The sequence below is a fragment of the Dipodomys merriami genome, unplaced genomic scaffold (assembly GCF_024711535.1).
Source record: "Dipodomys merriami isolate MVZ:Mamm:240054 unplaced genomic scaffold, mDipMer1.0.p SCAF_2, whole genome shotgun sequence".
Classification (NCBI taxonomy): domain Eukaryota; kingdom Metazoa; phylum Chordata; class Mammalia; order Rodentia; family Heteromyidae; genus Dipodomys; species Dipodomys merriami.
The window spans coordinates 104,640,599-104,666,352 of record NW_027203381.1 but is presented as its reverse complement, the minus strand read 5'-3'; the positions used below and the strand labels follow the sequence as shown (position 1 = coordinate 104,666,352).

Sequence of the window (25,754 nt, the reverse complement as noted above, 5' to 3'; positions counted from 1 at the left end):
GGAAATGTTTCTTGAGACAGATTTTAAAAAATAGATCAGGTGCTGTGGGTAGATAATGGAAAAATATGAAGGGCTTTTATGAGTTTCAGTAAACTTTGCACAGGTGTCTTATTAATCTGTTTTCAAAAGAATAGGAAATTAAAGATTAAGCATCTTAAGCAATTAATAAATAATACCAACAACTCCAAGAATTGGTAGTATTAAGTTTCACTATTTTACATTAAAACATTCTCTCTCATGGGCTGGGAAGGTGGCTCTGTGGTAGAGCGCATTCCTTGCATGCCAAAGGCCCTGGGTTTGATTCCTCAGCACCACATAAGCAAAAAGAAAAACGCCAGAAGTGGTGCTGTGGCTCAAGTGGTAGAGCGCTAGCCTTGAGCTGAAGAGCTGAGGGACAGTGCCCAGGCCCAGAGTTCAGGCCCCACGACCGGCTCCAAAACAAAAAAACAAAAAAACAAAAAAACATTCTCTCTTTACTTATCCCTTCTACTGATTAACACCAAGATGCATTTAAAAATACTATATTTCTTGGAATTTTGCTTTTAAAAAGCTGTGATATGCATGTCTTCCCTGGACAGAGCATAGATTGAATGAAAACTATCTGGGTCTCTCTGGTTTCAGTGTCTGTGGGCTTTGTTTCTACTGCTCTTGAATGCAGCACACTTCTTGGTAGTTTTAGGATTTTATTCCAAAGCTTTAACAAAGTGACCCAAAAGACTACCAGCCAGCTCATCAGAATGGGGTAGAAAAGAGAAATCATGTTGTCTAGCCTGGTGGATCTGCCTGTGTTCTCAATGCCCCACAATACCCCAGATCTGTGCATGAAGTCTATGACAGGAGAATTACAATGGAAGCACTCTGAATTTTGGAGTGAAGTCATGGTCTGTTTAACAACCACCACCACCACCACCTCCTCCTCCTCCTCCTCCTCCTCCTCCTCCTCCTCCTCCTCCTCCTCCTCCTCCCCCCCTCCTCCCCCTCCTCCCCCTCCTCCCCCCTCCCCCTCCCCCTCCCCCTCCTCCTTCTTCATCTTCTTCTTCCAGTCCTGGGGCTTGAACTCAGGGCCTGGGTCCTGTACCTGAGCTCTTTTGCTCAAGGCTAGCACTCTACCACTTGAACCACAGTGCCACTTCTGTTTTTTTTTTTTTTTTTGATGAGGCTTCATGCATGCTATACCACTAAGCCATATTCCCAGCTCCTTAACATTATTTTTTTAAAAAAAGCATTGCCTGCCTGTCTGCTTTCTTTCCTTTCCTTTCCTTTCCTTTCCTTTCCTCCCTCTTTCCCCCCTCCTCCCCCTCTCCTCCCTCCCTCTCTTTCTCCTCTTTCTTTCCTTTCTTTCTCTCTCTCTTTCTCTCTCTCTTTCTTTCTTTCTTTCTTTCTTTCTTTCTTTCTTTCTTTCTTTCTTTCTTTCTTTCTTCCTTCCTTCCTTCCTTCCTTCCTTCCTTCCTTCCTTCCTTCCTTCCTTCCTTCTTTCTTCCTTTCTTTCTCCTAGAGATTGATGCTTGATCATAACAGTTAGTATCTGCATTGTCCTATAAGGGATAAATGACAGCCGAACCTAAGCCAGACTTGGATGACTCACAAGTCCTTTAACATGCAGTTTCAATGGTGTACTTTAGTTCCTAAAGGGCCAAATGAAGTTGAATAAGCAGGAGATTCCCACTGCCTAGATACCTACTATTGCTTCACAGACACATTTAGCCTCAATTCTTTGTTAACTTTGTTTCTCTGTACTATTGGGGTTTGAACTGATGGTCTTCTACTTACTAGAAGTGGTCTGCCACTTAATCCATGCTTCCAACCCCTTCCTTTGCTTCAGTTTTTGCTTAGGAGGGGTCTCAGACTGCTATCCTTCTATTTATGCCTGTCCCCTCAGTTCTTCACTGTGCTGTATAAGAATGTTCCTTCATTAAGGGGATCGGGAACAGAGAGAGTAAGTCATTTACTAATGGCTGTACACCAGCGTGGACTGAACTCTCTGGCCTAAAGATAGATCTCACAGGAGGCCCTAAAAAGTGAAGAGAAATCTTCTCAGTGGGCAAAACATAGCCAGTACATTCCATTGCCTAATTTGTCTAGAAGGAGAGATGGCCTGAGAATGTAGGCCTCGGTCTATCCAATCTTTATAGGTTTAATGGAAAAACCAGGGAATTTGTGACAGTTTTACTTGAGGATGCCTCTGTGGCAATCTGACAATATTTGTGCTCTACGTGTTTTCACATGAGAAATGACCCATTACAGAAGAGGAGAATAATGATCAAGTAAGGCAATAATTGTGTTTTTATTTTGCCCTTATAGTTTCCTGATGCTTGCATATTGGGTTCATAGACAAGACAATGTAATAATATAACCCTGTGTCATAGATGACTCATGACTTCAACAAAATAAACTCTTCACACCATAGCCAACATGGCAGTGGGCGTGGATGAGTGCCTAATTAGCCACCAGTATTAATCACTGCTGAATCACAGTGTGTTCTCCAACCCTGAGCACCAGTTAAGCAATTTGTGACTTATAAAAGACACTGAACAACTCATAGAATAAAGTAATTTATTCTTGGTAGATAAAACAATGTTTTTTGAAGTAACTTATCTATTCTGTTGACCATATTGCTGCATTAGTGCTATTTAAGGACTTACTGAATGCTTAATTGAGTTAGTTTTCTGCTGCTGCCATAATAAATCACCTCTATATTAGTGATTTAAGATGATGCCTGCTTATTATCTCAAGGTTTCTAAGAGTCAGAAGACCAGACATAGCTTAGGCTATGGTTAGGCTTAGGTTCTTAGCTTAGAGTTTCCAGAATGAAATCAAGTTATTGGCAGAGATACATTATTGTCTTGAGGCTACAGGAGAGATTCTATTTCTATGTTCACTTGGGCGATCAGAATTCAGTTTCAGGGTGTTATAGAACTAAGATTCTCAGGTGGAGCCATTCTCAGTCTTTCAAAATTCCTTGATCTATGGTCTCCTTGAAAGCCAACAAATGGCAGTACTTCTTAAAATTCTAGTCTCTCTGCCTCATTTCTTTTTTTTTTTAGGGTTTTTTTTTTGGGGGGAGGGTCTGGTCGTGGGGCCTGAACTCTGGGCCTGGGCACTGTCCCTCAGCTCTTCAGCTCAAGGCTAGCGCTCTACCACTTGAGCCACAGCACCACTTCTGGCTTTTTCTTTTTGCTTATGTGGTGCTGAGGAATCGAACCCAGGACCTCATGCATGCAAGGCAAGTGCTCTACCACTGAGCCACCTTCCCAGCCCCATAAATGTGATTTCTTTTTTTGGGGGGGGGGTCCGGTCATGGGGCATGAACTCTGGGCCTTGGTGCTGTCCCTCAACTCTTCAGTTCAAGGCTAGTGCTCTACCACTTGAGCCACAGCGCCACTTCTGGCTTTTTTTTCTTTTTGCTTATGTGGTCGGGGAATCGAACCCAGGGCCTCATGCATGCAAGGCAAGCGCTCTACCACTGAGCCACCTTCCCAGCCCCTTGTGCCTCATTTCTTACACACATCTTCTGACATATCTCTTCTGCTGATGCATCTACCTTCTTATATTCTATTGTAAGAGCTCATGTAATTTCAGTAGACCTGACTTACCTAGGTAGGTTTATTGTAAGGTCAGATGACTAATAGATTATTATAATACATCTGCAAAGACCTTTCACAGCAGTGCTTGGCTTGTAGATTTTAAAGAATTCAGAGACTGGCACTTGGTGGAGACAGAAATCTTGGGAGAAAACATCTTTAGAATTTTGCTTTTAATATTTACTCACCAAGAGTTCTTTCAAGTATAGTAAATATTATAAATAACTTAATTAAGCCATGGGGTGCCAAAACATTTGGCAGATACTATTCTATATGTGTCTAGGAGGAAGTTTTTTGGATGAAAAATGTCACTCATATTTACATCATCAGACCAAGTAAAGAAGATCCTCTCCCCGAAGTGGAAAGTATTTGAATTTCTGAATAGAATAAAAAGTCTGCCCTCCCGGGTGTAATTAGGAATACTCCTGCCTAAGTACTTCTGAGCTAGGTCATTGTTCTTTTCCTGTCTTCAATCCAGACTAAAGGACTAGCTTTGCTATTGTCTGGAGCCTCCTGACTTTGGACTGGAGTAAGAACCATTGTCATACAATCCAAGGCCTTCAGACTTTACTGGGATGTAAAGCAGTGACTTTTTTGGGTTTCCAACTTGCTGAATATAGAGATTGGAATTTTCCACCTCCATAATAATGTAGCCATTATATTATGTGCTCCCTTTCCTCTCTCTTCCTCTCCCTCTTTTACTGGAGGATCTTGCCTAATAGAGTCATGCAATAACTATTTTATACCAAAGGAAGCCAATATATTTTTACTTGATAATATACAGAATCTAGACTTAAAATGTTGTGAACCCCTGGTGCCCAGCTTAATTGTTTTTTTTTTAATTTATTGCTCAAGTTTAATGCTCTTCTGCTTTTTTGATGATTAATTGAAGATGAGTCTCACTGAATTTCTTATTCAGGCTGGCACTGAACTGTGATCCTCAGATTCAGCCTCCTGAGTAGCTAGGATTATAGGGGTGAGCCACCATCTTATAGTTCTGTGGTTTATTTGCTGTTTCTTCTTAGGAAACTTAGTTAAGCACTCTAAATCTCATCCTTTCTATCCTTGAAAGGTAAATCTGTCAAGTTGTAAAATATGTTACAAAAATCCAGGCAGCATTCCCAAATAAATAGAGCATGTGGCAAAAGCTATCACAGTGTGGTAAGGGCTGTGGAAAGGGAGAACAGAGGAATCAGCAGTTACCAGACTGCAGTCCATCATTACTATATCACGAGCCTCATGTTGCTAGATCTTTAGCTATTGCTGTGTAATCCTTGCGTATAAAAATGTGGTGCATAATTCTAAATGTTTAAAAAGATTGCACATGCTAAAAAATACTTCTCTGCATATCAGATCCACTCTGTGGACAAGCAGTTTACAACCCTTGAATTGACTAGTTTTTAATCAATTTTATAATAGATGTATTTTTGTGGTTTTATGGGAATAGAGAACAAGAATATTAAGCCACAGCCAATTACGAGCAACTTTGGTGTTTACTGGTGCTGATGTAATGACAAATTGTGTATTTTCGTGCACAACAAGAGTTAGTCATCTGCTGTTTTTGAGTTATCATTAAGGTATTACAACTATTTGCAGTTATTGTGAAAGAAAAAGAGCTTTAAAGACTTTATCTGTGAGAAAGCTTTTAGGATCCTTGTAAGTAGAGCTTTTATGAAACATTAATGCATACATGTAGTAGGTGGTTGGGGATCAACAGTATAAACCCCAGTGGGCTAGTAACTCTGGACTAGATTTATGGGAGTCAGCTCAATCACCAAGTGTATTACTAAAAGGATGGTAAAAGCCTATGTAAGGATCCAGTTATTGGTCACATGATCTGATCTAGGGAGGAGATAAAAGCTTATATGGATCTCATGGAAACTTGCCAATCCTTGTCTCCATAATACATGATAAAACTCTGACAGTAAACTACTCCTGGGAGTTAGGCATTAAATTAAAGGCGGCAGCTTTCCTTTCTACTGTTTTCAATATCCAGGCATGGCTTTCTGCTAATTTAGAAGCCAGAAGATGAAAGCTCTATTTTAATATCAATCCAACACCTAACATTTTCCATCTCTGCTTGAACATAGTTGAAAGCTATGGAAAATATTAGTGTATGATATGTTCCATTCACTATGATATGATTTTCTCAGAATTAACTTCACACACATGTATAAATTGAAGGTAGATGATCTCATTCCTTGCAGAAGATATACTTAAGCTTGTGCTTTTATTAAAGGTAATTTTCTTTGTTTCTGAAACTCAGAAAGTTAGTCTAGCTTGCATCGATAAGGGGATAATTTATGTTCAAAGAGAAAACACTAGAATTATTATTATTACTTTTTGCAGATAAAGCATCTTTACTTAGAAAATAATTACCTTGAAACAGAAGAATTCTATTCTATGTCAAGCATAAGGAAGAAGAGAAAGAAGGCTTAAGACTAAAATTGTCTACTGTGAATCATCCTTCAAACCTTTCAAAATCTTCAGTGAAGTCAAACTTGCAAATATTTCAGCATTAAAATTTAGTTTGTTTACGATTGCAGTAAAATATATATGTATACTTTAAGTGTACAGTGTAGTGGTGGAATAGATATTCATATCCTAGTGAAGCCATGCCATTATCCTTCTCCACATATTTTTCATTTAAAAAAAATGAAACTCTGTTCCCACTAAAAATTTCTCCCATTTAGGCTGGGCACTTGTGGCTCATGTCTGTATTTCTAGCTACTCAGGAGGCTGAGATCTGAGGATTGTAGTTCAAAACCAAACTAGGTAGGAAAGTTCATGAGACTTTTATCTCTAGTAAACTACTCAGAAGAACCTGGTAGTAGCACTGTTGCTCAAATGGTAGGGTGCTAGCCTTGAGCACAAAGAGGCTCAGGGACAGTGCTCAGCTCCTGAGTTCAAGCCCTAGGACTGGAAAAAAAAAAGTCTCTTCGCATTTCAAACTTTTCCTAACCCTCACCAACCCCATTCTGATTTCAATCTTTATGAACTTGAAAACTTTAGGCATCTTATTTAAGTATAGTATTAAGTACTTGTTCCTTTGTGGAAAATTCTTAGGGAGATTCTATTGGGTTGTGGAAATCAATGAAAGGGATAAATTTTGCACAAAGGTTGTCATGATCAGGTGAGAAGATATTGAAAGACCCCAGGTGTCTGGAGGCAGAGATGACTCTAGGAAAATAAGACAGACTTCTTTCTAGTCATGCCAGGCTGCCAATATCTTGCCATCAATCTGTGCTTTCTGCCCAAGAGCTCCTCTAATGCTAAAGATGCTCCAAGAAACAGCAGGGTTTGGGTTCACTTGTTTATCTGCATTGGGATGAAGAAGGACGATGTAAATAGCCATTCCTATCCCTCTCATCCCCTTCCTTTTTCTTATGTTTTTTCTTTAAAAAATCAGCTTAATTCTACCACTGGGTTAAATACTATCAGTGATATTAGAGATCCTTGCTTTGATCATATCCTAGGGAAAAAGCTTGAGATTTCCTCAATTGATTATGATGCTAGCTGCAGGCTTTTCATAAATTGCTCTCATTGTATTGAGGAATTTTCCTTCTAAACAGAGGTTGGAAGTTTTTAATCAAAGCTTTTGAACACTGTCCATTCTGATTTTTCTAATACTGAGCATTGTACTTGCTTGACTTGACTGCTCAGCTGGTGCTTTATCACTTCAGCCACACATCCTGAAATGTCTTCTTGCTGTTTAATTGAAGATGGAGTCTCATAGATATTCCTGCCTTGGCTAACTGAACCAACCTTGCATACTTGGAATAAAATGAATTTGACCCTAGTATATAATCTTTTTTGATGTGTTGTTGAATTTAATTTATGCATACTTTTATTTTTTGCCAGTCCTGAAACTTGAACTCAGGGCCTGGGTGCTGTCCCTGGGCCTCTTTATGTTCAAGGCTAGCGCTCTACCACTTGAGCCAAAGCACTGTTTCCATCTTTTTATTTTAGTGGTTAATTGTAGATGAGATTCCTGGACTCTCCTGCTTGACTGGATTCAATCCATCATCCTCAGGTCTCAACCTCCTGAATAGCTAGGATTTCAGGAATGAGCCACCATCACCTAACCTCCCTTGTTTTTATAATGCATACACTCATAGCTATATATTTTCCTCTTAGCACTGCCTTTGTGGATCCCAAAAGTTCATGTAGGTTGTCTTCTCATTGTCTTTAGGTTCTTGGAGACTTTGGATTTCCTCTCTTATTTACCCAGTCACCCACTCATAATTCCAGAATATGCCTTTCAATCTCCATTTGTTTAAATACTTTCTGTATTTTCTTTTGTTTTTGAATTGTCGTTTTATCTGATTATGGTCTGAATTTCATATATTTGTGAGGATCTGCTTCATGTCCTGAAATGTGATCTATTTTACAGCTGCTAGATGTCTGTTAAGTTCATTTGGTATATAGTATCATTTAACTCTGAGGTTTCTAAAGTCAATTTATTTTTATTTGGATGACCTATCTATTTGTGAAACTGGAGATGAACTCATTGTGTTATAGTATATCTTTGGGTTTTTTTGTCAGTCATAGGATTTGAACTCTGGGCCTGAGCACTGTCTCTGAGCTCTTCAGCTAAAAGGGAGTGCTCTACCAGTTGAACCATAGCGCCACTTCCGGTTTTCTGGTGGTTAATTGGAGATAAGAGTCTCACTAACTTTCTTGCTCCAGCTGGCTTTGAACTACAATCCTCAGATCTTAGCCTCCTAAGTAGTTAATATTATAGGCATGAGCCACCAGTGCCCACATCTCATGTATTTTTAAAAATATATGTCTTCTTTCATTTTGTTGCTCATTCTTATGATTATGCATTAGACTTATTTACCTTTGTTTTCTTCTTTACTGAACTTAGCATCTATTGTTTTATTTTTTATTTGCCAGTCCCTGTCCCTGAGCTTCTTTTGCTCAAGGCTAGAATTCTACCATTTGAGCCACAGTGCCACTTCCAGCTTTTGTAAATGTATGTGGTACTGAGGCATCCAACCCAGGGCTTCATTCATGCTAGGCAAGCATTCTACCACTACCCAGCTCTGAACTTAACATCTATACTGTGCTATTTTTTTTTTTTTGTCTGTCATGGGGCTTGAACTCTGGGCTGGGCACTGTTCCTCAGCTCCTCAGCTTAAGGCTAGCACTCTACCACGTGAGCCACTGCACTACTTCCTGCTTTTTCTGCGTATGTGGTGCTGAGGAATCAAACCCAGGGCCTAATGCATGCAAGGCAAACACTCTACCACTGAGCCACCTTCATAGCCCCTACTGTGGTAATTTTGACTTTTGAAGTAACATACTACTTTAAAAAATAGTTCTTGAGATTTATTTATCTGAGGTCAATTCCTTGGCTGGATATTGGAATCACTTATAGTCTTGAAAGCGGAAGCTTTTACAATGCTTACGAAAAACTATGTAGTGAAAGGTTTGCAGTGTAGTTTCACCCCACTGTACCATGGTATATATAACTTGGTGCTCAAGTTTTTGTCCATGTGCTTAGGGTATCAAGCCTGATCAACAAATACCACTCAGATAGAGAACTAGCTTTGTTCCCATGTATTGTTTAAATTAATACTGGAGTTGGCATTATATGTGAGTTGAAGGTGGCCTGGTCAAGGATTAGTTGACCTTTGTATTCTTTAGGACAGCACGTGGGCCACTCGTGGGCTATTACCTAATGTGTCTGCAAATGGGAGAAGCAACTCACTATCAGTTTTCTCAGATCCTGCCCTGCAGCTGATTACCCTGTGGGAAGACTGAAGTCGAGGAGCATCACATGCGCCCTGGGTCTTGGCAAAAAGTTCTCAGAGCCATAGGATAGCTCCTGGACGCGGAGTACTCTGCCAGCCACAGGCTTGCAGTGTCTGGGATGATCCTGAGATTCTCTCAATCCAGGTACAGAAGGGGTCACTGTTGTCCCCTTCGTTCTTTCCTGGAGCTCCTGGTGCTAGTACAACTTTGCAGCTCGTCTGTGTCAGGCAGCATGGGGCCACCCCTCGCTGGGCCCTCACTATTTCTCAAGATCCTACTCCGAGCTCTCAGTCAGCCTGATTCAGAACTTCTACTCTGTGTCAGCCTCTGGTCAAGCAGCTGACATAGCCTTAGCATTTTGGAAGCTCCTGCAGTTCCTGCCTTCTACCACTGGAGGGTGGGTGCTTTCTTCACAGGCTCTTCCTGTGAGCATCTAAATGCAGTGCCACTCCCCCTCCCCAACACACCCTTCATCCACCTCAGGAAGTCTTTGTATGCTCTGTATTTGCAATAGTGATTGTGTGCTTCTTTGCTAACACAGGCAGCAGAGGTGCTTTCTTTACCAGCTTCTACTATGTGCTCTCACTTCACTCCAGAAGTGAAATATCTTCTATTCTAGGCCTAGTAGGAATCTTTTACCTGAATGCTGTGAATGGTTCAGTGTTTCCAGAGTTGCCATTGCTTTTAGTCCCCGGGTGGAACTTAGTCTTAGAGGCTATTTGCTTTATGCAACCTGATCTTTGACATACCCATGTTTCAAGCAGGATGCCCTCCTCCAAGATGGTGTCTCCCTGTTGCTCTCTATTCTCTGAAGATATGGGGAGAAAAAGGCTATCTTATTTTATGGTAGCCTGTCTTTCTCGGAAAATGACTCCAGATTGCAGGAAAGGGGTTTGAGATTTGAAAGAGGTGTGGATTTCTACCATGGTCAGGTCTGTTGTCTGGTATGGAGGTCACCTGGCTTACTTTGTGGTAGAGGCTTTGGCCTCTCCCTGGAGGAGACCCGGCTGGTGCTAAAAACGATTTCCTAATCTCTTGTTGCCTTCCTGTTTTGCCTGTTTCCCAGTTGTCATCTTCATCTTTGATGGTTTTCAGTGCTCTTCCTTGCTTTACCCTTCCCAACATAGTCAGTCCTTCATTTCTAAGACTTCTCATTTAGAGTCCAATAAAGGAAGCTTCTTCTCTGCCATCCAGTGTCCCCCTTTGAATATGATGTCGGTTATAGATTTGTCACTTCTAGTGTTTATTATCATGATGTATTATCCATTTACTCAGCTTCTTCAGGGCTTTTATCAAGAACAGATGTTGCATTTTATCTAAAGACCCTTTGCTTTGGGCTGGGAAGGTGGCTCAATGGTAGAGTTCTTGCCTTGCATGCATGAGGCTCTGGGTTCAATTCCTCAGCACCACATAAAAACAAAAAGAAAAAAGCCGGAACTGGTGGCTGTGGCTCAAGTGGTAGAGCGCTAGCCTTGAGCTGAAGAGCTGAGGGACAGCGCCCAGGCCCAGAGTTCAGGCCCCATGACCGACAAAAAAAAAAAAAAAAAAAAAAAAAAGACCGTTTGCTTCTGTTGAGATGATCATTTGATTTTTGTCCTTGATTCTGTTTGTGTGCTTTATTGTTTTTATTGACTTGCATATGTGAACCATCCTTGCATACCTGGAATGGAACCAACTTCATCTTGATGTATTAAGCTCTTTTTGGTGTGATGTTGAATTCAATGTGCACATTGTATGTATGTTCATAATGGAAATTTGTCTACTAGAGTTCTTTGTTGTTGGGTCTTTGTTGTTAGTTCTAACATCAGATTTATACTGGTGCCATAGAGTAAATTTGGACACCTTTTGTCTCTTGGCTTACGGAATAATTTGAGGAGCACTGGTGTTTGTTTTAATATCTAGTAGTACTCAGCAGTGAATAATCTTGTCCTGGGTATTTCTTTGTTGGAAACATTTTATATTATTTTTATGATAATTTCTCATGTCAAAGCGGTATAGCTTTTTATTATAACTGAGCACATGTATCTAGAGATTTATCCATTTGTTCTAGTATAAACTACAAAGTTTACATTCTCAAAATATTTTCTAAAGATCCTCTGCATTTCAGTGATATCTGTTGTCATATTTCATTTTCCAACTGTAATTTTGTTAGAGTCTTGTCCTTTTTTGGGGGGTTAGTTTTGCTATTTGTCACTTTTGTTTATATTTTGAATGAACCAACTCTTGCTTTATTAATCCTCTCTTACTCATTTTGTTTCCATTTAAGTATTTTCCATTCTCATTTTTATTATGTCTTTCCTTCTTCTCATTTGTGGTTTGGCTTGTTTTTGTTTTTCTGATACCTTGAGGTACATTATTAGGCTGTTTATTTGAGATCACTCTGTTTTTTCTATTTCTATTTTTATTTTTTAATCCTTTGAATTCAGAGCTGTATATTGGCCTAGTAGATGCTTTAACACTGGAGCCATACTCCCAGCCCATTTGCTTCCAGTTATTTTTTGTGTAGCCTTTCACTTTTTGCCATGTCCAGCCTGGACCATGGTGTTTCTATTTAGGCTTCTTTCATAATGGGGATCATTGGAACATACCGCCATGCCTAGCTCTTATTGGTCAAGATGATCTTAGGAACTTTTTTGTAGGCTGGATTTGAACCATGATCTTCTTGATCTCCATTTCCAAAATAGGTAGCATTACAGACATGAGCCACTGTACCTGGCTTGATTTCTTAAACATTTGATATTTATTAGCATATATTGACTGCATGAAATAATGAATTTCTTGGTGACATTCTTCATGCAGTTATATTATGTACTTTGCTTATGTGGTTTTTTTGTTTGTTTGTTTTTTTGTCAGTAATGGGGCTTGAACTCTGGGCCTGGGCATTGTCACTGAGCTCTTCAGCTCAAGGCAAGCGCTCTATCACTTGAGCCACAGCAGCACTCCCTGGTTTTTTTTTTTTTTTTTTTTGCCACTTATTGGAGATAAGAGTCTCACGGACTTTCCTTCCCAGGCTGGCTTTGAACTGTGATCCTCAGATTTCAGCCTCTTTCTTAGTAACTAGGAATACAGGTGTGAGCCACCAGCGCCTGGCTCTTATCTGTTTTTTGATTTGGGCACTCATAGCTATAAAACTTCCTCTTGGGGCTGGGAAGGTGGCTCAGTGGTAGAGCGCTTGCCTTGCATGCCTGAGGCCCTGGGTTTGATTCCTCAGTACCACATAAGCAAAAAAAGAAAAAAGCTGGAAGTGGCGCTGTGGCTCAAGTGGTAGAGCGCTAGCCTTGAGCTGAAGAGCTGAGGGACAGCGCCCAGGCCCAGAGTTCAGGCCCCACGACTGGACCCAAAAAACCCCCAAAACATCATCTTAGAACTGCCTTCACTGTATCCTACATGTTTAGATAAATGACATTTTCATTTTTATTTTATTATATAAAATTGTGAATTACTCTAGCAATTTGTTCAGTGGCTCACTCTTTCTTGTTGATTTTTATTGCTTTTTAAAAATTATGATCTGATACAAAGTTTTTTAAAAAAACAATATCCATTAAGAATTGCTTTATAGTCTATTGAGGAGGCTCAATGGGCTGCTTAGAAGAATGAATATCCTACAGCTTTTGGGAGTTATTATTCTGTAGTTGTTTCTTAAATACATTTGATCTGTGGTGTGTTTAACTATGAAATTTCCTTGTTGATTCTTTGTTACTATGAGATATCTACTTAGGAGAATGGGATATTGGAGTTACTATTATTTCCAGCTTTACGGGTCTCTTTATTAGAATTTATGAGATTGATTGTCTCAATATTTGGGACACACATATTTTTAATTGTTATATCTTTTTTGATGTATTGTTTTGTCATTAGAATTGCTGACCTTTATTTTTTTCTTCTGGATAATTTTAGCCTGACATATGCTTTACCCAATATGAGTATAGCTATTCCAACTTGCTTTAAGATTTCATTTCTTTGGGAATCATTTTCCAACTTATCGCTTTCAGTTACTGTAACCAGGGCTGGACTAATTTCCCACCATTATTCTGTATGTGCAGTTCTTACAAAGTAGTGAGTACAGAAGCTGCCTCCACGTCATCTCAAGTTGAGCCTCTGGTCTATTCATTGGATGCTTCTAACACTGGTGCTATATCAGTGTGGGGATGGGAACTGGAAATGTCTGCCAGTGACTGCATTTCCTCCAAATACCTTTGGAGCTCAGAAAGTGCAGAAAACACTCACACAGATGTAATTTATGTAGGAGGCAAGGGGAAAGTGTATTAGATATAGACATTAAGTGATCGATCATGCCCTGGCTATGATAAAAACAATCTGTAGCACATTGTATGTCTTCACTCTATAGTGAAGGGTGATGGAATAGGGGATAAAACAGGAGCTTTTGAAATGATCTAAATATTTAAATGGATATCTGAGATAGCTCCATCACTTTCTTTATGACCTTTTAGTAGTAAGACATAAAGAACATCAGCCACCATCAGCACAATATGTAAATCAACTTGAAATCAAAATCTTTAAAGCAGTCCAAGGGCTGACCTTACAAGCACTTGTGGGTCAAATGTAAAACAATCAATTAATGAGAAGAATCTTATACTTTGTACTTTACCACGATGGCACACGAAATGGAAATGTCTTTAATTTGATGATTTGGAAGGAGAGGTGTAATAATTTTAGGTGTAATCTGAAAAGAAAGATTTCTACTTTTTGAAACTTGTGATCCAATATATTGTTTTACTTATTCCCCGAGGGGAGTTGGGGGGAAGACACATCTAATTAAGGGGGGAAGAAAAAAGCCTGAACAAAGTCCCTCTGTTTAGGTAAAATGGCATTTCCCTGAAACAATGGAATTTAAAATGGAAATGTCTTCAGAACAGTTGTAGTTATAGTTGTTTCCACTAAGGTGTGCTAGATCTCTAAATATTATTCACGTTCATGTGTTATACCAGAAGCAGAGCGCTGACTTCAACTGTGTTCACAGCCTTCCCCAGGGCTGCCAAGCCCTACACCGCACGGGAGGTTTCAGAGCTGGAACAACAATGTACTGCATAGAGATTCAGCTAAAACACAAAGGAAGACAAGAGGCCATTTTAAAATGTCAAATGGAAAGGACAAATAGTTGCATTTTGAATTGGTAATTTTTTTTTTATAAGCAGACCCAGATAGATATTGCCTGTGATTTTTGGGGAGATAATTTGGTTTGAGAAATTCTAGAAGGTTAACCCGATAGAAGGAAGTTGTTCACCCCTCCCCCCTTTTCAGGCAATGTTTTTCTTCTAATAAAACTCTTTAATGTCCTATTATTATTTATAGCTAGTGCGGCAAATGTAAGTTATCATTGCTTTAATAGCATATCAGTCTGACTATCATTATTCCTGACAATTTGAGTCCCTAGAGAATTCTGAAATCATCTAGTAAAATGTGCACAACAAGGAGCACAAAAGAACAGTTCTACGTAAGTGCTTCAGGCAGGTGGGTACAGATTCTGCAGCACAATCAAAACTAGTGTGGATAGAAAGAAAAATGAATTCTTTTTTTTTGCAATACCAAACTTACTATTTTTCCCAAAGTGTTGAAATTACCCACCAGAAATTCAGCTAAAAGCTTGCTACATATTCAGTGATTTAATGGTATACTGAGGGTTTGTTGGGAGAAGTTGTCATTTTTTCCCTCAGGTCAAAGCTGGGAGCTCATCGAGTGTTCTACACATCCACCTTCGTGTATGAACACCTTTCTATGGGCAAGTATCCTTTTTTTGTTGTACAGTTTCATTTGGGATATTATTAAGAGCTACTTTGTTTTCGATATCTCACCAGGCTTTCAGTTACAAAGAAGTTACAACTCTGCTGTTACCAAGCCAATATAACTCTTCACTCAGAAGCTTCCCTGTTTACAAAATTTGGTTTCACCATTTCGATTATATTGACAAATCGCTGTAATCCATGACTATTTGAACAATAATTTTAAGATATTAGCTCTACATTTAAATTCACTTTGCAGGAAGTTTCCAATACAATAGTAATTAATCTTAAATTGATAACATGGTTTATTTGTGCAGGAAGAAAGTAGTATATTACATAGTTGTTCTGCTGGGCATCAGTTGATCACTACTTAGTTGTAGATTGTTTTAAAAATGATGATTTTATGGTGCTGAACTAAAACTCTTTCCATAAAAATGGTTTTTTACACTTTAGTTTCTTAGGTTTTATCATTATAAAATATTTCCTTATATCTCTAGATAAAATTGTACAATATTTAAAACATCTTTTTGGCTATGGTAAGACTCCTTTTGTTTTGAGAAATTTTGAAAAAAACTGTAATTAGAATGTGTAACCAAGCAAATTACATTTTATGTACAAAAATTTTCCTTTGAGTATTTGGAAAAAAAAATAGCATGTTCGGTTGTCTATTGCTTTCTTATGTCGGTATTAGGTTAATGAGTTGGACAAATGTGAAGTGATAGCTATATTTTTACTGAGATATGTTGTCTAAATAATTAATGGTAGAATAATCAGAAACAATTTAGGACAGGAAAGTTTTTTACAACATTAACCCAGAAAACCCATTCATTTGTGAGATAATTGGAGAAGATTTATTACAACAATTACCTCCATAATTATCACCTCCTAAATAATAGTGATTAATGAATATTTTCTAAAACCTTAAATAAAGAATAAAATTCATTAGACTTATTTTGAATGTATCAGGTGGAAGGGTGTAGTTTGTTTCCCGAAATAGAAGTTTATAGGAATTACTATTCATACCAATACCAGTGTAAAACAAACAGAACTCTTTTTGTCCTGCATTTTCAAGTGGCCCAAAAATACTTTCTCAAAACAAAGAAGAATGAATATTGAATATTCCACAAAGTTAAATGCTAATGAGCAGACAGTTGGATCATGTGGAAAGGCCTCTAAATATACTAACTACTTCTTAAAATGATACAAAGGACAAAGTAAACATGAACATCTTCAGTACAAGTCAGGACAACAGTAGCTCCTCTGAACAGAAAGAGCAAGGACCCTGAGGATGGATGGACAGGAAATTCAGAAGGCACATCAAGGGCATTTGATTTGAATCAAGATGCAGCATTCCATCTGGTTTAATATAGATTTAAGACTTTAATAAGTGTGTTTCCTAAAAACCAAACCTGGTTTAAATTTAATTAGAAGTGTGGAAGCTCTACCAGGAAAATTAGACCAATGTTATAGCTTGTGAGAATAAAAAGAAAGAGGAACTCATTTTATGTGGAAAAACTTTTTAAAGTTGTATTTTAAAGTTGAGTGGATAGTTCACATCTAGCATGGTCTCTAGACCATAATCAGTGCTCAATAAATGTTTGTAAAAAGCCTTTTTAACAGCAAGTGAAACTGGAATTGTTCCCCAAGAATGTTTTCCTATAAATATTTAAAATGAATTTAACTCTTGCAAATTCAATGAGTCATATTTTAAATGGGGGAAGTGGGCATGTATAAGTTTATATTACGATAAGTTAATATTACTATGGTTTCCTTTGTTTCTTTTGCTTGAGTAATTGAAGTACAGTACAATGCAAGTGAGGAATAAATTTCTCTGCATTTGTAGAGAAATCCAGCTGTTTCGATGTCAACATTATAGGAAAGACCAACAGCAGCTATATACACCCACCTCCATCTTTGCTACAAAGCTGCTTTGTTATTGCCTTGAGAAATTTTGGAACAATTTTGGAGCAAAAGAGGAGATGTTTGATCATATGGAGGCCACTGAATTAAGAGGAGGAAGGGTATGAATAAAGGTACAAAATCCTATATCAGAGATTCTGGAACCCAGAGGGGAGATTTATTAATATTACTGAAGTAGTTCTTCAAGTAGGAGAAAAGTATATTGCATATGATTATATATATTATAGTTTACATTTGAAAGGAGGAAAACTGAAGAGAAGTAACTCCAAGCTGTTGACAGGTTGATAGACTTGAATGAAGGCCGCATTTTGGAAAATGAAGTCTAATTCCCCTTAGAGCAAATCAGCTTACAAAAAAAAAAAAATCAGGATCAGAAAAAATACAAATAATAATAGGCCAAGAATAGGATCTGAATAAACATTAATAAAAGTGACCTAAATTTGGCTTTACAGGTTTCGTTGGTCAAAGCAAATTTTTTTTGTAGCATCTACACACAGAAATTAGGGACTGGGAAGGTGGCTCAGTGGTAGAGTGCTTGCCTTGCATTCATGAGGCCTTGGGTTTTATTCCTCAGCACCACATAAACAGAAAAGGCCAGTCAAGTGGTAGAGCGCTAGCCTTGAGCTGAAGAGCTGAGGGACAGCGCCCAGGCCTACAGTTCAAGCCCCACGACCGACAGAAAATAAAAACAAACAAAAAAACACCAGAAATTAGCTCTTTCTTTTCTTTTTTTTCTTTTTTGTTGGTTGTGGGGTTTGAATTCTGGGCCCTGAACTCTTCAGCTCAAGGTTAGAGCTCTATCACTTGAGCCACAGCACCACTTCCGGTTTTCTGGTGGTTTATTGGAGATAAGAGTCTCTCACAGCCTTTCCTGAATGGACTGGCTTTGAACAGTGATCCTTAGATCTCAGTCTCTTGAATAGCTAGGATTACAGGTGTGAGCCACCGGCACCTGGTTTATATGAGAGCTTTATGATGCATAGTTTTATTATATGGCATTAACCTTAAATTTTCTTCTAAAAATGCAAATGTCCAGAGAGAGCATGTGAATAATAAGTCATGAATTCCCGTGATTTATAAATAATTCTTGGGCTGGGAATGTGGCTTAGTGGTAAAGTGCTTGCCTAACATTCATGAAGCAATTCCTCAGTACTACATACACAGAAAAGCTGGAAGTGGCGCTGTGGCTCAAGTGGTAGAGTGCTAGCCTTGACCAAAAGAAAGCTCAGGGACAGTGCCCAGGCCCAGAGATCAAGCCCCAGGACTGGCAAAAAATAAATAAATAAATAAATAAAAAAAATATAGTAGCCTGGGGTTGGAGGATGGTTTTAACTTTTGACAAAGATCAGTAAAGGGCTGGGCATGTGGTTTAGCAATAGAGTGTTTACCTAGCAGGCATGGAAAACCCTGGGTTCTATTCCTTAGTACCACATAAATAGAAAAAGCCAGAAGTGGCACTGTGGCTCAAGTGGTAGTGTGCTGGCCTTGAGCAAAATAAGAAAAAGAACAGTAAAAAAACAAAAATTGTTTCAATTTAGGTTTTTCTTCTGCACATTTGACTAGCTTCAATTCTCTGAGTTTAAGATTATCTATGTTGCAAATTAAGCCCATATTACCTGTATAGAAAAATATTTATTGAAAACTACTAGATGCTAACTAAATTATAATATGAGTCATTAGCCACTGTGGAGCATATTTATAAGTTAATGATTACAGTCCATGGTGCCAGTAACTGTTTTTAGTAGATAAATAATGAGGATATTTTTTTCAAAACATATTTTCAAACTAGGTCGAATTTACTATTAGGTGACTCAGGGAAGCTAATTTTTATGTTCACAAAAATTGTTATTATAAAGGTGATATACAGAGGGTTACAGTTATTTAAATCACATAATGAGTACATTTTTTTTTTTTTTTGGGTCTGGTCGTGGGGCCTGAACTCTGGGCCTGGGTGCTGTCCCTCAGCTCTTCAGCTCAAGGCTAGCGCTCTACCACTTGAGCCACAGCGCCACTTTCGGCTTTTTTCTTTTTGCTTATGGGTGCTGAGGAATCGAACCCAGGGCTTCATGCATGCAAGGCAAGCGCTCTACCATGGATCCACCTTCCCAGCCCAATGAGTACATTCTTTTTGGACAACGTCACCCCTTCCCTCGCTCTCTCCCAGTTTTTCCTTCCCGTCCCCACCCACAAGTTGTATAGCACATTTTTAACATCATGTCTAGTGAGTACCACTGCTGCGTTTGTTCACCCTTAGTCCCACCATTTCTGTGGCCCTTTCCTGTCCCCTCCCAAAGACAGATAAACAAATGGAAACGAAAATGAGAATAACAGCAAAGATTGAAACCTCTTGTTTCTATTTCCTGGAGTTCATTTCAATAAACATTATTTTATATGATCACAGGCGTGTAGGCATTGCACTTTGTGTTCCTCTCCTAACGGTGTCCTCCTTTGGTCTCACTATGTGTGAATGCCCAGAGTCCTGTGTAATTTATCAGGTCCTGGTGTATTGTAGATCTAGCTCAGGGAAGACTCTTTTTTTTTCCCAATCCCTGGACTTGAACTCAAGGTCTGGGTGCTGTCCCTGAGCCTCTTTGTGCTCAAAGCTAGTGTTCTACCACTTGAACCACATCACCACTTCTGGGCTTTTCTGTAGTTTATTGGAGATAAAGAGTCTCATGGGGACTTTTTTGCCCAGGATGGCTTTGAACTGCCATCCTCAGATCTCAGCCTCCTGAGTAACTAGGATTACAGGTGTGAGCCACCAGCACCTGGCAGGGAAGCCATCTTTAAAGAGAAGCAGTATGCACATGGAATCTTCTAATATGTCTTTTGATGGACAGCTAGGTAATTGGCAATGTGATTGGTGTTCATATACGACACAGGTTATGATACACCTGCCATGAATAACTTTTAGTTTTGGTAATGGATGTTCAGTAGATGAGATAGAAGTCACATCATTCAATTATTTTAATTTCTATCTCACTTAGGTTTATTGCCTCATTGCTTGAAAGTGTTGTTTATTCACTTTTTTTTAACATTTTAATTATTAGGACAAATGAAAATATTCTAGTGTAGAGTATGTCTTCATGTGTATTGATTTTATTTAATAACCTTTTAATTTAAAAAAAGATGAATGCACAAAAAAAGAAAAATTAACTGCATTTAAAACACCAAATTAACTCCATAACCCAATAGAAAATTGAGGAAATAGACTGAGAACCAATGAGCTTTTTTTTTTCTTTTGGTGTGTGTGTGTGTGTGTGTGTGTCAGTTCTGAGGCTTGAACTCAGGGCCTATGTCCTCTTTTGCACAAGGCTAACAATCTACAACTAGAGTCATAGTTCCATTTTATGGCTTTTTGGTGGTTAATGAAAAAAAGAGTCTCATGGATTTTGCTGCCCAAGCTGGCCTCGAATTGCAATTCTCAGATCTCAAACTCCCAAGTAGTTAAGATTACAGACGTGAGCCACTGGTACTTGGCAATGTAATGAACTGACAACACCAAATCATGTGTCAAAATATCATTTTCATTTTGGCTGCAAACATTACTTTTACATTTAATGTTAAAATAATTTTATAAACATTTATTTTTTCTTAAAGTAGTAATACAAAGGGCTTTCAATTCAACATGGCAATGCATCTTGACCAATATGATCCCTTCGATAATTCTTCCCTCTGTGTGTGTGTGTGTGTGTGTGTGTGTGTGTGTGTGTGTGTGTGTAATTTCTAACATTGGTGCCATATGACATAGGTTAAAAAAGAGAAAACATAGCTTTAATGGGCTAGTAATTTTCTTTTTTCACTTTTCTGAGGTAAACTTGAAGTTGTCAAATATGTAATTTTTCCTGTGTCTTCAGAAGACACAAATATTAGTACTTTCCTAGATGCCTGATTTTTATTTATTTATTTTTTGGTGGTTGTGGGGCTTGCACTCTGGCCCTGGGAGCTGTCCCTTAGCTCTTCAGCTCAAGGTTTTCCGGTGGATAATTGGAGATAAAAGCCTCACAGATAAAAGCCAGCCTGGGCTGGCTTTGAACCACAGTCTCAGCCTCCTGAATAGCTAGGATTACAGGCATGAGCCACGGGTTCTGGGCTGGTTGCCTGAATATTTTTAAAGAACACAAAGCATGTCACCGTGTTTCTTTAGTTTGGTATGTGTTAAGGGGACTCTTAATGTCCCTGAGAAGCCAGAAAGATGCTCATCAATTTCTCTCTCTTTTGTATCCTTCCCCAATTCCAAAAACCCTTAGTAATGATCACACTGCAGTTACAGAGGAGAAGGTTTCTTGTTTTCGTTAGTCAGTGGGGAAATCCCCATTGTGACAAACCCGTCTTCACTGCCGAGTACAGATTTTGCTTTTCTGTTTTTCCTGACCTCAGATGTATTAGCTAGGGAAAAAGCATATGACAGAGATTTTAATAGTTAACTACGCAGGGATTTTTTTTCTTGTTCTGGGCTTGAACTCAGGGTCTGGGTACTGTCCCAGGGCACACTACCACTTGAACCACAGCGCCACTTTCGACTTTTTCTGTTTAAGTGGTACTGAGGAGTGGAACCCAGGGCTTCATGCGTGCTAGGCAAGTGCTCTACCAGTAAGCCACATTCCTAGCCCCTAAGCAGGGCTTTGATTTAGAGTATTTATTTTTCTAGATATTAACTTGGGGGCCAGAAAATCAGACTCAGACTCTTAAACATAAGTAAAGAATGATACATATATATGCACAGAGTATCTCTAGCTCTTGAAATATGCAAAGTAATTACAAAAATAATATGAAAGGAGAAAGCACCGAGTGTGTAGGATAGAAAGATCAATAAGCCTATTACATGAAGTAAAGTGATATCACAGGTTTCCAAGGTACTAACTCACCTTAGCTAATCAAATAGAAACTAACACTTCTTTTTAATGAAAAAAATGGGCCAGTTCCTTTTAAATGAATGTATTTTTGGATTAAATCAGTCACAGAGGCTCCCACCCACACAAACACAGGACAGATGAACAGTTGTAAATATTAACTATCTGTTCCTCTTAGGCATAAAAATTTCAAGATATTTTGTTGTCAACTATGTAATAAAAACCAACATGTTTTTCTTTAAAAAATAAGTTTTGGATATGAATAAATATCTATGGTTTTTATTGCTCTAATAGGAAGTTAAATGTAATAGTTTTATAGATAATTAAAAAAATTAATTCATTCAAAAGCTATAAATCACAAAACATAAACAAATCAAGCATTAAACTTCTAGATATCTAGTTTCTTATTCATGGCCTTAATATTCAAAGTTAGTTTTATTTTGTCAGTTGTGGGGCTTGAACTCTGGGGTCCTGGGCTTCGTCCCTCAGCTCTTGAGCTCAAGGCTAGCACTCTACCTCTTGAGCTACTGTGCCACTTCCAGTTTTCTGAGTGGTTTATTGGAGATAAGAGGCCCACAGACTTTCCTGCCTGGGCTGGCTTTGAACAGCGATCCTTAGATCTCAGCCTCCTGAGTAGCTAGGATTACAGTGGTGTGCGCCACTGGTGCCCGGCTCAAAGTCAGTTTAATGGAAATATCCTTTATTGTTGTTTTCTTTTGTCAGTAGATTATTTCTTTTAGGTTCGAGTATACTTTTTGTAACTATTTTCAGATGGACAAAATTTATTTTCATGTTTCTTCTCCATATGATAAAATCTCAATACTATGTCTAGAACAATTGCCCTCCTAAAACTTCTCTGTGCAGATATGAATTACAGTACTTCCATCAGTGCATTCCCAAGTGGAATACAGAAAGTCACATAGTCAAATGCACACGAATGAAAGGCTGCCTTTTTCCTCTCAAGACTATAAAGGATTTCTGTCAGATAGTAAAAACCTAAAGTTAGAGTTTATTGGACAGGAGATGGAGGGCAATCTGTGGTTATGTTGGGATTTTCACAATTTTTCTATTTAAAAATTTACCACAGATTTTATGTGGCATTTATAAAGGAAAATATCATCCTTCTCGGTATGAAGTCATGAATGCTGTTTTATAGAGTGTGTTGGGGGAATTGTGGTTTAAATTTTGAATTAATGTAGAAAAACTGAGGACATCAACATAAAACGGTCCTATGTGTATGCAGACTTACTTAGTCTAAATATGGCATTTATCTGAGGTAATATTTACACAGGAGGACGAGTCAGAAGAATTTTTTTCCTGTAGGATTGTTATTGAATTAGTTCTTAAGTGACAATTTTTGAATTATGCAAGATACTTTACTTTTTTTTTTACTTAGTTATGAACTTACTCTTTGCCATGGCTTAGCATTCTAGAATGCATTTATTTTGCTTGAATTTTCATTTGAATTGTTACAAACAGGACATTTATAGAAGCAATGTAATGTAATTCTGGTCATAACTTTCTGGAACTTAAAAAGGAGTTGTTTTATAAGGCCACCAAATAAATAATACTATACATTAGTTATATGCACAATGGAAAAAAATAGCCAGCAGATGCTTGTTATTAATGATGTGAACTCTCTATTTAATGAAAAAATTGAAATACATGAGATATGTAGGAAAGTCCAAGGACTGAAATGCAGCAAATACAGGTTGCATGTATGTCATACTATTTGAAAACTTTGAAGCTCAGAGGCTGTCTAAACAGTAATGTGAAATAATATTTGCTAGAGTGATTGCAGATTTCAAAAATGAGCAAATGACATAGGTCAACAGAAATCGGCAAACTGCAGCTTTTATGATGCACTAGCAGTGGTGATAATAATACATGCATTTTCTAAATCATTTTGTTAATGGAAAGTAATGGCCAACGGGCAGCTGTGGGAATTTCAGACACATGTAACAGAAGACCTCTGTTGTAATGCTCTAAATGAGATTTTCACTCGAGAATATTTCCTAGTTTGGATGCAATGTCCTTGTTTTCTGCAAAGTCTTCAAATTATACATCAAATCATATCATTGCAAGTAGGAAATAGTGACTAAGAATGGGGCCAATGTTGGAAAGAAGACAGGAAGTCTACAGGGCAGTGTGGGTTTAAGACTCATAAAGTTTAATGTTTGAACCTACAGAAATTTTGCCCCACAAAACAAAATTCTGAATCTGTAGTTAAGACTTCAGTCTATATTGAGTTACTAATTTGAATTCAGCCTAATTTGGACTTGTCTAAATTCATGGATTGTCTTTTGGCTTTAAAAACAGTTTTATTATTTTTATGTGCACAACTGCACAAACTAGATGCTGCCTTTTAAAAGTTACTTTAATTACTAGTTAAGAATAATTTGCAATTAGTTCAATGTGCAAACTTAACAGTCCTTGCTCTTGCTTATATAGCAATTACTTTTGTGCAAATAGACTTGTAAATTGGTAAATAATGTTCTTTGGAATTAATGTTTTTTTTGGTTTTTTGTTATTTATTTATTTATGTATTTATTTGTTTACAGTTGTGGGGCTTAAACTCAGGGCCTGGGTGCTGTCCCTCAGCTCTTCAGCTCAAGGCTAGCATTCTACCACTTGAGCCAGCTTGTCACTTCTGGTTTTCTGGTGGTTTATTGGAGATTAGAATCTCATGGACTATCCTGCTTGAGCTGGCTTTGAACCATGATCCTCAGATCTAAGACTCCTGAGTAGCTAGGATTACAGGCATGAGCCATTGGTGCCTGGCTTGGAATTAATGTACTTCCTTTTATATAAATAAGACAAAGGAAATTTCACCTAACTTCTGACTCAATCAAAATAAATGCTAGCTAAATCAGCTTTGACATAATAAACTGCAGTCAGTGTATTTATAAACATTGGTGTTTGTCACATATACTTCCGTTTCTATGCAATAGGATGTCATTTATAAAAATTTGCTGATGATAGTTAAGCAAGAGATAATTGGTTTTGAAAGAGATTCTGAATTTTGTGAAAATATTCACAGCAGAATTAGCTTGAATAGTAATATACCTTTGTGGTGTCTCTTAACTACACATGATAGCTCATACATTTTTAAGATCAGAAGTCACTTCCAAGGTCATTTAAAACAATGTTTTCAAATGTTAATGCACATATAGTCATTTGAGGAATATTATAAGTATGCAGAAATAATAATGCAAATGCTTTGGGATGTGGCCTTAGAATCTACATTTCACAAGCTTGAATAGCTGCTGAGCTGACAACCATACTATGAATGACAAGGACATAAAACTTTTTTTTTCCCACCCCTACCCACCCCGACATTGTAAAGGTCGGACATAAAACTTTCTAATTGTTGTAATTCTTTAAATGATATAATCCTTACAAAGTTCTTTTGGCTACGTAAATACATAAATACTGCCAGTTTGGAATAGTAGATTTTTTTTCCTACATTAATATTGTCTGAAAATGTCAGAAGAAAAAATCCAGTTCTATTAATAACTAAATTTAAATTGAGTTGGATTGTTCTAGGCTCAGACTACTTCTTTCTGTCTTTTAGGAAAAATTGGTTCAGATCTCGGAACTTGGTTAAGACATTTAAAATCCCTGGGTTTCAATGTTCTCCCTGTGAGATGAAGTATATGACAGAAGCTGTGGATATACACACTTGTTGGATGGATGAATAAAATAACTTCCAGCTCTCAGTTGTTGTTGTTGTTGTTTTTTTAAAATCATTTAAACAACAGGCATGGGTGCTTTTCTTGAAACATGAAGCATAGATTTAGATATTGTTAATGAAATGATGCTACATGTGGGTTCACAAAACACTAGATTAAGTTTGCAGATAGCTGTTGATGAGAAATGATCTGTAAGGAAATTCATTA

General features: G+C 37.9%; 1 long non-coding RNA gene across 1 annotated transcript in view; it reads left to right on the top strand.

Moving 5' to 3' along the window:
• Positions 1-25,536, top strand: part of LOC138831737 (uncharacterized) — a 67,102-nt gene extending 41,566 nt beyond the window's left edge. Inside the window, exon 4 of the long non-coding RNA XR_011373440.1 lies at positions 25,430-25,536. This is a non-coding gene — a long non-coding RNA (uncharacterized lncRNA). The remainder of the gene's footprint in view (positions 1-25,429) is intronic.
• The last annotated feature ends 218 nt before the right edge of the window (positions 25,537-25,754 follow it).